Below are 9511 nucleotides of genomic sequence, written 5' to 3' on the forward strand. Positions count from 1 at the left end.
TTCTTCGTCGTCGTCTAGTGATCATCGTAGATTTGTGAGAATAAAATTACTCTCGTTCTTTTGACGGTGCCATGAAGTTAGAGAGTTTTGTGTCGTCGCAGATTCGATTATACGGATCTGACGAGTTTATATTAGTGTGTCAAGATTTTTTTTGTTGGTTTGACTTTTTGTGAGGATGAAACTTTTCATCGACACCATGGTGAAGATATTAGAATTCGGCGGCCCGCTCTTCTAGGGGATCATCCCCAGCCCAAGTACATTCATCGATCAAGGCTTCCCATTTTTTGGATGGACAATTCAAGGCACTTTGAAAAACCTTTATTTGTAATGTTCATGGGGGTGACAGTTCTTTCACATTTCTCGTATCGTTTTTCATGGATTAGCCTAAGCCTGCAATGTCCGATAACGGGGCTTCAGTAGTGAATCTATCGTGACGACAATGTTGCTCCAGCCTAATTGCAACCTCTTTACCAAAGTTTTTGGAGTATTTCTTCTAGTATAGATTGATACCTTGAAGAAGGTGTTTTCAAAAAATTTCATTGTAATTCTTGGTCATAAGAGTTACTTTATATTTCCTTGGATCTTAAATCCAACTCAGTGTACCTGTAATCGTTATGAGTATGAATAAATGTACAGGTGTTTTAAAAAAAAACAAATCATGGGTAGGTTGGTGGGATTGGGACACGTAGACTTCATGCTACCGTTGCCACTACCAAGTCAAAGGTAGACTCCAAGCCTGGCGAGCCCAATACTACGGCAAGAAGACCGCATAGAGGAAGAAGGCCTACTCCGATGGGTATCTGAGGTTACATCCTGACACACCTGACCCCATTGCGGCGGATCTGGACGATAGGGTGGTGGTGGGCATGGGGCCCAAGGAGCACGGTCAGGAGGCGATTCTCGATGTTGTGATCACTCCTATTATCTCTTACACACAGCTCCGTCGGATCGACCCGAGCCTGAGCCAGCGCACGAGCATGCCAATGACCAGTGCACCGTCACAGTCCCTCTTTCAGGAGAGACAATCTGTAAGTATTTTCCGTCTTATCTTCATTGCTCACTTTATTTTCCGCGTTTAGTAGTTTTATGAGTTCCATCATGTCATACCATAGGCCTACCTGGAGTACACATGCCAGGAGACCATGGCGTGGCACGAGAGCCTTTATGCATATATACCATCAGCAGAGGGATCGACAGATGCAGCACACTTTTTAGGAAATGGCAGCCGACAGGTGTCCTCAATGGCCAGCAGCACAGGGTCCTCCAGCACAACCAACGCTGCTGACCTTTGAGAAGTTTGTGGCACAGAACACTGGCCCCTCGCCGGTTAGTTCATCCCCAATCCATTCACCCAAAGCATATCATGCCTTTCAACACAGTTATATATCCCGTTAAAATGTCTTTTCAACATCCAGGGAACCGGTGGATCAACCGTTGGCGGTGGCCTTTGCCGCACTCCCGAGTCACGGAGCCCGACCACTCCGATCCACGGAGGCGGAGGTGGAGGCGGTCTTGGCGGTAGCGCTGCCGCTAGCAGTGACGACCTGGGCTTCGGCGGTCTTGGCGGTGACGACCTCCGCGGTGCTCGACGTCCCGGCGCTTAAGCCTTTCGGTTACTTGTGTGCTTATGCTTATGTTTCTTTAGATGACTTGTATGTGGTGATGATCATCCTTTAGATGACTTGTGTGTTGTGATGATGATCCTTTAGATGACTTGTGTGTGGTGATGATGATCCTTTCGATGACTTGTGTGTGGTGATGATGATCCTTTCGGTTACTTTTGATGGTCCTTTGTGATGATGCATATATTGTTGTGACGGTGCCGGATGATACCTATGTGTTCTATATGTGCATTTTCATCATATATATCTGTTGTATATTTGAATTGAATTGATCTGAAAAGAAACAGAAAAAAGAAAAAAAATCAAATGCAAACTATGCCGACGGCTAGGCCGTCGGCATAGAGCTGGCGTGAGAGCCCAGTTGCTGCCACGTGGCAGCTATGCCGACGGCCTAGCCTCGGCCTAGTTTGAAACTATGCCGGTGGCTAGGCCGTCGGCATAGCCGCCACGTGGCAGCATCTGGGTATTCCGGGGCATAGTTTCAAACTAGGCCGACGGCTAGGCCGTCGGCATAGCTCTGCCCCAGGAGCGCCCAGACGCTGCCACGTGGCGCTTCTATGCCGACGGCCTAGCTGTCGGCGTAGTTTCAAAGTAAGCCGACGGCGCCGAAGTGCCACGTGGCATCCAGCGATTGGTCGGCACTTGACGGCGGCCGCCGTTAGACGAACATTGCCCACGGCCAGGGTCATCGGCATAGATGTACGGCCCCGTCATAGGGCCTATGCCGACGGCCTTTCTGTGCCGACGGCCTCCCGGGCTACGCCGATGGATATATTGCCGACGGCCCTATGCCGACGGGGGCCGTCGGCATAGGCCTGTCCCGACGGCCAATCAGAGCTATGCCGACGGCCAGGGCCGTCGGCATAGGGTGTGGTTTTGGTAGTGTGTTTCACTTTGCTGGGCCGGATGTCGCTTCCTTCTTTTTAGCACAAGCCGGATGTCGCTTCCCGATGCTTTGCGGGGAGATGGGCGTGGATTAACGGCTAGGATTGCATCGCCTTCCATGGGGCCCAGCAGGTAAGTGACAGGGAACGAGTTTTCTCTCCCCGCTGCATGAGCCATAAGAAATCATGTGTACCATTCCGAGCGAACGACACAGTCACTGAACGGTCAAAAAAATAATCTGACCCAGACAAGCTCCTCATATCGGTCCTAAATGCCCGGGCCGATTGGCACCCCTCATATCCAGTCAAATCTGGGGCGGATATGGGGAGGCCCAAGCACGCCCGAGCGCGTCCACGACGTCGACCAGATAGGCGGACCCTACCAAATTGCACCAACCCCCCCCCCTCCCCTCACTACCAGCACCATCACCACCAATTTCAGTTTCCTCTCCTCTATTCTCCCTACTTTGCACCGGCCATCCCTAGCTCTGTCGCCACCCTTGCTCCGCAATCGTAGTGGACCCACAGCGCCGCCTGCACCGTCCCAACAGTCCGCCCATCCGTTCTCGCCACCGCGGACATTGTCGCCGGCCCGGACACCCCACGAACATCAATGTGCTTCAACGATCTCCCGTGTTCAGGAGACTCTGTAATGGGGAATCACCGTCGTGGAACTACACTATCAACGGTCGTGACTGCAACAGAGGACACTATCTTGCCGATGGTATCTATCCTCAGTGGGCGACATTTGTGAAGACCATATCTGAACCCCAAGGCAACAAACAAAGCCAATTTGCAACAACGCACGAGGCGGCTAGGAAGGATGTGGAGAGGGCATTCAGAGTGCTCCAAGCTCATTGAGAAATTGTTCGTAGAGCTTCAATGACGTGGAAATCATAGACTTTATGGCAGCTTATGACATCTTGTGTCATTTTGCACAATATAATTGTCAAGGACGAGGGTGATGGGGTGACCCAAACCAATGATTTTCAGACGTCGGGAGAACAAGTCCAAATTCCGGAGCAACAAGATGTAGATCAGTTATGAATTTTCTGCAGATGCATCAGAATCTTCGAGATAATCAAGTGCACGCACATCTATTCAGTGATCTTGTGGAGCATATGTGGTTCTACAATGAAAATCAAATAGCTAATATTTGGATTGTGCACTTAAAATAACGAGGGGTTGTCCGGCGCCATTCGCGGGCCTGCGGACGTATAGGGGCCCAGATTTACCGAGTACAGCTGTAGATGCTTCAATAAGTTGTCTATCACCTTCAGGTTGATAGTTTTCTTTAGAAGTTGTAAATAGTTTTATTTAGAAGTTCATAGGGGAGAGTTCCATGGGAGAATGGGGGCCTCTTATCCTCATAATAGAAAACTGACAGAAAAAAGTACAAGATCATGGTCATCTTGTTGCGAAGCTGTTTGTTGAAAGCTATGGCTGTACTGGATTTTTAAAGTAAGAATCTTGAATCATTAAAAACAAAAAATACTTTTGAGGCTAATATATGAAAATCGGACTAAAACCTTCACAATAGCCCACACAAGGTAACACCGCTCAAACTGGCCACCCAAGCGAAGACCTACATCAAGAAAACGTTGTTGAGGTTGACACCAGGCGTCATCTCTCTCTCTCTCTCTCTCTCTCTCTCTCTCTCTCTCTCTAATACTCCATCCATTCTTTTATGTAAAGTGCATTATTTTTGGCACTATGACCAGGCACATAATTATAGACATGTTAGGACGAAATTATCCTTAGCAAATTTGTTGATTTGTGGCAAGTAAATCAGTGAGTCCAAAAAAGTAAGAGACACATGCAATCGAGAGAGAGATTTTTTTTCTTTTTTGCTACAAGGAGAGATACAGACAATCAGAAAAGAGATACTTTCTTTTTTATGGAGGGCTAAAAACGAAATTATGAGGAATTAGAAAGAATGCACCTTACATTGTGAAATTTTATCAAAAAATAAATACACCTTATATAAGGAAATGGAGGGAGTAATAACAAAAAAAAAGTCCAGCGTAAGATGGAGTAGATCCTATCTAGAATTACACCGACATCCATAATGAGTGAAAACCTTCCTAATCGTATCATATGCTCTAGCCGGATACGTCATGATAAAAAAGAGGTCCCTATACTTTAGCCTTTGCACAAGATAGACCAAGTACGATGCCTCGCGTACATATACACGAATAACATGCACGGTGGAGGAGATGAAAGTGTGTGCTACACATTAAACCATGCTTGCCCGAATAATACCGCATCAGGGGACGAGAGTTCTGGTCGCGTATACCATGTTGAAGCCGGGTCCTCGATCGGTCTCGTGGCTGGTGTTGGGTCACAGCAGAGCACACCGCGACCCTTGCACCAGGAACGCCTCCGCGCCACCCGGAGTAGTCATCATCACAAACCGAAACCACCTTCCACCGGGACGGGAGACGAGCCGGAGCCGCAGATCAGATGCTCAGCAGCACAGCGCAACGCGCACGCCAGACCCACGCGTACCAAGGCACAGATGATGCAGGCAGGCAGGCAGGCTGGGAAGACCGTCCACGGCTACCACGCCCAACGCGCACGCCACGCCACTGGGACTGGGGAAGATGGAGACAGCACCAACGACCAATGACCAAAGAACCAACGACCAATGACCAAAGACCGGCAAGACGACTTGCTTGCTGATTTAGCGACGAGGGAGGCACCAGCTCCAGCTATATATATAAACCCTTTAGTGTATGCGAGCTAGTGGTAGTGCACACACGTACTCGCCACCTAGACCTAGCTAGCTAGCAGTCCTCTCCTCATAGCAGGAGCAATGACATTGTTCAGCTTCTTCTTCCTCTTGTCCCTCTTCTGCCTCCACGCTCTTGCCGTGTCCCCCGCTCCGGCGGGGAGGGGGAGCGACCAACTCGCGCTCCTCTCCTTCAAGTCCACCATTGCGCCCCCTAGAGGGTTGCTGGCTTCATGGAACACCTCCACCCACCACTGCAGCTGGCCAGGCGTTGCTTGCGGGCGGCGGGCGGCACCCCGACAGGGTTGTCTCGCTGCCCATGGCCTCCTTCAACCTGTCGGGACGCATCTCCCCATTCTTGGGCAACCTCTCCTTTCTCAGGGAGCTTCACCTCGGCGACAACCACCTCGCCGGTCAGATACCGCCGGAGCTCGGCCATCTTGCCAGGCTTCGGCTCCTAAGCCTGAGGGTGAATTCTCTCCAGGGAAGCATTCCTGTGCATGGCTCTTGGAGGATGCACCAACCTCACCACGCTTGACCTAAGTAGAAACCATCTCCAAGGTGAGATCCCGGGCGAGATAGGCTCCAGCTTGAAGAATCTTGTCACTTTGAACCTTTCCAGAAATGATTTGTCAGGACATATCCCTGGCTCGCTGCTACGATCACCATCCATCCAAACCGTGTCTATGTTTCTCAACAGATTATCTGGTAGGATACCACCTGTTTTGGGCAACCTCTCCAACCTCAAATATCTTCAAGTCGATCACAACGCCCTGTCCGGACCTATCCCATCGTCTTTGGGCATGTTGCCCAAACTGTCTCGGCTCAGCCTCGGCTTCAACAACTTGAGTGGAGTGATCCCCAATTCCATTTGGAACATTTCCTCTCTAACACTGCTTTCCGTCCAGGAAAATATGCTTAGTGGAACAATACCTCCAAACGCATTCAGTAATCTTCACCTTCTCCAAGACATATCGTTGGATGTTAACCACTTCCATGGCCCCATCCCAGCTGCAATAGGTAATGCTTCTAATATCGCATTACTTCAGATGTCACAGAACTTTTTCAGTGCCATCGTTCCTCCGGAGGTTGGAAGCTTTCCGAATCTCTTCCGGATAAACCTCCAACAAAACTTGCTTCACGCAAAAGAGCCCAAAGATTGGGAATTCATAACCACGTTAACAAATTGCACACAGTTACAAGTTTTGGGGTTGGGAACCAATAAGTTTGAGGGCGTCCTCCCTGATTCACTTTCCAACCTTTCCACCTCCTTGGTGCAACTCGGCCTTCAAGAGAACAAAAATATCAGGAAGCATCCCTAAAGATATAGGTAACCTCATTAACTTGCAATTTATCATTCTCTATACTAACTCTTTCACCCAAACTCTCCCCTCTTCATTGAGTAGCCTCAAATTCCTTTCCCTACTCCAAGTAAACGAAAATAAAATTAGTGGGTCTATTCCACAGAATATAGGAAATCTTACTGAACTAATTTCTTTGGACCTCAGCATGAATGCCTTCGGTGGTACGTTACCACGCACGCTTGGAAACCTAACAAACTTGTTGACACTAGATCTTTCAAGTAATAACTTTACAGGACCAATACCCAGCGGATTATTCAACATCCCAACACTCTCAGAATATCTTTCTCTATCAAGTAATAACTTGGAGGGATCACTACCTCACGAAATAGGGAATCTAAAAAATCTAGTAGAATTCCATGCAGAGTCGAACAAATTATCAGGTGAAATCCCTAGCACCATTGGTGGATGTCAACTTCTCCAGCAACTCTACCTCCAAAACAACAAATTTGAAGGTACCATCCCATCAATCCTTAGTCAAATGAAAGGTCTACAAACTCTAGACATTTCAAGCAACAATTTGTCAGGCCAGATACCTAAATCATTTGCAGACCTTACCACACTCTATTATCTCAACCTTTCATTCAATAGCCTTGCCGGGGAAGTGCCAATCACTGGTGTTTTTGCAAATTCTTCAGCAATATCAATCCAAGGAAATGGAAACCTTTGTGGTGGTGTACCTAATTTACATTTGGCCCCTTGTTCCTTGCAATTAGCAAAGAAAAAACATAAATTCCCGGTTGCGTGTATGCCTATTTCTATCATTGCAACACTGGTTGTTCTTGCCTTCCTCTACAAGCTTCTTCTTACCTGGCAAAATAAAAGACAAGCAACAATCCCGTCAACAACGTCCATGCAAGGTTACCAACTGATTTCTTATAGTCAGTTGGTGAGGGCAACAGATGGTTTCTCGGCAGGGAATTTGCTGGGTTCTGGATCATTTGGGTCTGTGTACAAAGGAGAGTTGGATGGTCATGCTGGAGAAAATTCAAACCTTGTTGCTGTCAAGGTATTAAAACTTCAAACTCCAAAGGCGCCGAAGAGTTTCACTGCCGAATGCAAAGCATTAGGAAATATGCGACACCGCAATCTTCTCAAGATAGTTACAGTTTGCTCAAGCATTGATACCAGAGGGAATGAATTCAAAGCAATTGTGTATGACTTCATGCCTAATGGTAGTCTAGAAGGTTGGCTACATCTTGACACAAGTGACCAAGCAGAGCAAAAGTATTTGAATCTGCATCAAAGAGTGACAATACTACTTGATGTGGCTTATGCCTTGGACTATCTTCACTGCCATGGTCCTGCACCTGTTGTACATTGCGATGTGAAGCCAAGTAATGTGCTCCTAGATGATAATATGGTAGCCCATGTTGGAGATTTTGGTCTTGCTAAGATTCTTAAACGAGGGAAGCTCATTACTCGAGCAGTCCACGAGCTCAACGGGATTTCGAGGGACAATTGGTTATGCTGCCCCAGGTTAGCCCACCTCTTCTATGTTTACTCTACTTATTCTGTGCCTAGTTATATAAAGTTTTAAAAACGAATGTAAATATAGAACTCTATGCATCATGAAAACTCTACTTATTCGAACTTGTTATTGTCACAGAGTATGGTGTTGGAAACCCCGTGTCCAAGCATGGAGATGTTTACAGTTATGGCATTCTTGTGTTGGAAACAGCCACTGGAAAGAGGCCCACCGATAGCAAATTCAGACAAGGATTGAGCCTTCGTGAGTATGTTGAGCTTGGTCTATGTGATAGTATGATGGAGGTTGTGGACATGCGGCTATCGTTGGATCTTGAGTATGGGCTTCAAACTGTGAGTGCTTCTGCCTACAAGAGAACGACTGATTGCCTTGTTTCGCTACTTAAACTCGGAATTTCCTGCTCTCAGGAATTGCCGTCAAGTAGAATGCCAACCGGAGATATCGTCAAGGAACTTCATGCCATGAAAGAATCTCTCTCGAGGGAGTAGTGAATATGAAGACAGAGACCATGCTAATGCTAACTGGAATGTTTAATGTGAGAATGACATGTGCATTGATATTGTTGGGCATATTTTTGTTTGGAATTGATTCCTGCATTGGTACTTCAAACAGTTAACATGGAAGTACAACCAATTTTACGCTTCAATTGCAGCTATTTCCTAATGTTTGCATCAGAGTACGGTCTCTACTATGCTTCAGTTCGAATCGCAACAGCTGAGTTCATAAGTCCCGATTGCATGATTAGTGATGGACTGATGGGTATGTGTTTAGTAGAACTCGTGTTAATATTGTCCATTATTTTACCAGTTACTACTTTTTCCGTGTGGCGCGTCTTTGTTTGGTGAGTGGAAAACAATTTGTTATGTTCAGAACAGAATTACGACACTCTGTCGAGAATATTGTAAACCGATGATGGTTAATAGTTTTGTCAAACCTGTTTATTTTGCTCATGAGCACAGATAAAACAGATAAACCTATTTGGAGGCCTTAGTATCCCTAATCCTGAAGCTTTCGGTAGAGCCTTGAGAGAACATGTCGAACAAACACCACTTTGCTTGCATTTGAGATGAAATTGCCCATGACACCCTGATAACTTGGCAAAGTTATCATAGCTTGATAGTCATTATTTCTGTGGTGGTGAACGGACAGGCGACATGCCAAGGTAGGTACAGGGAAATGAAGATATGGTGCGCGGGAGATTGTCCAGGGTGGCTGTCAGGTCGATCTCATTGCACTAGATTGGGATGATTCTGATCTTGACCAGTAGACTGACCGAAGATGTGAAGGATTGGAGAACTTCGGTTTGTATCTGCAGGTGTCGGCTTGATGAAGTTGGCAACTTCATCGGTTTAGAGAGAAGATTTGTGCAGAATATTCCAATGGGGCTAGGCCGCCACTTCTATGAGCTTCATCGAGCAGTCTTC

At 47.0% G+C, this 9511-nt stretch overlaps 1 pseudogene; it reads left to right on the forward strand.

The window, feature by feature from the left end:
* The first annotated feature begins 5321 nt into the window (after positions 1 to 5321).
* On the forward strand, positions 5322 to 8709 carry LOC119292128 (annotated as a pseudogene).
* The last annotated feature ends 802 nt before the right edge of the window (positions 8710 to 9511 follow it).

Source organism: Triticum dicoccoides, chromosome 4B (genome assembly GCF_002162155.2).
Source record: "Triticum dicoccoides isolate Atlit2015 ecotype Zavitan chromosome 4B, WEW_v2.0, whole genome shotgun sequence".
Taxonomy (NCBI): Eukaryota; Viridiplantae; Streptophyta; class Magnoliopsida; order Poales; family Poaceae; genus Triticum; species Triticum dicoccoides.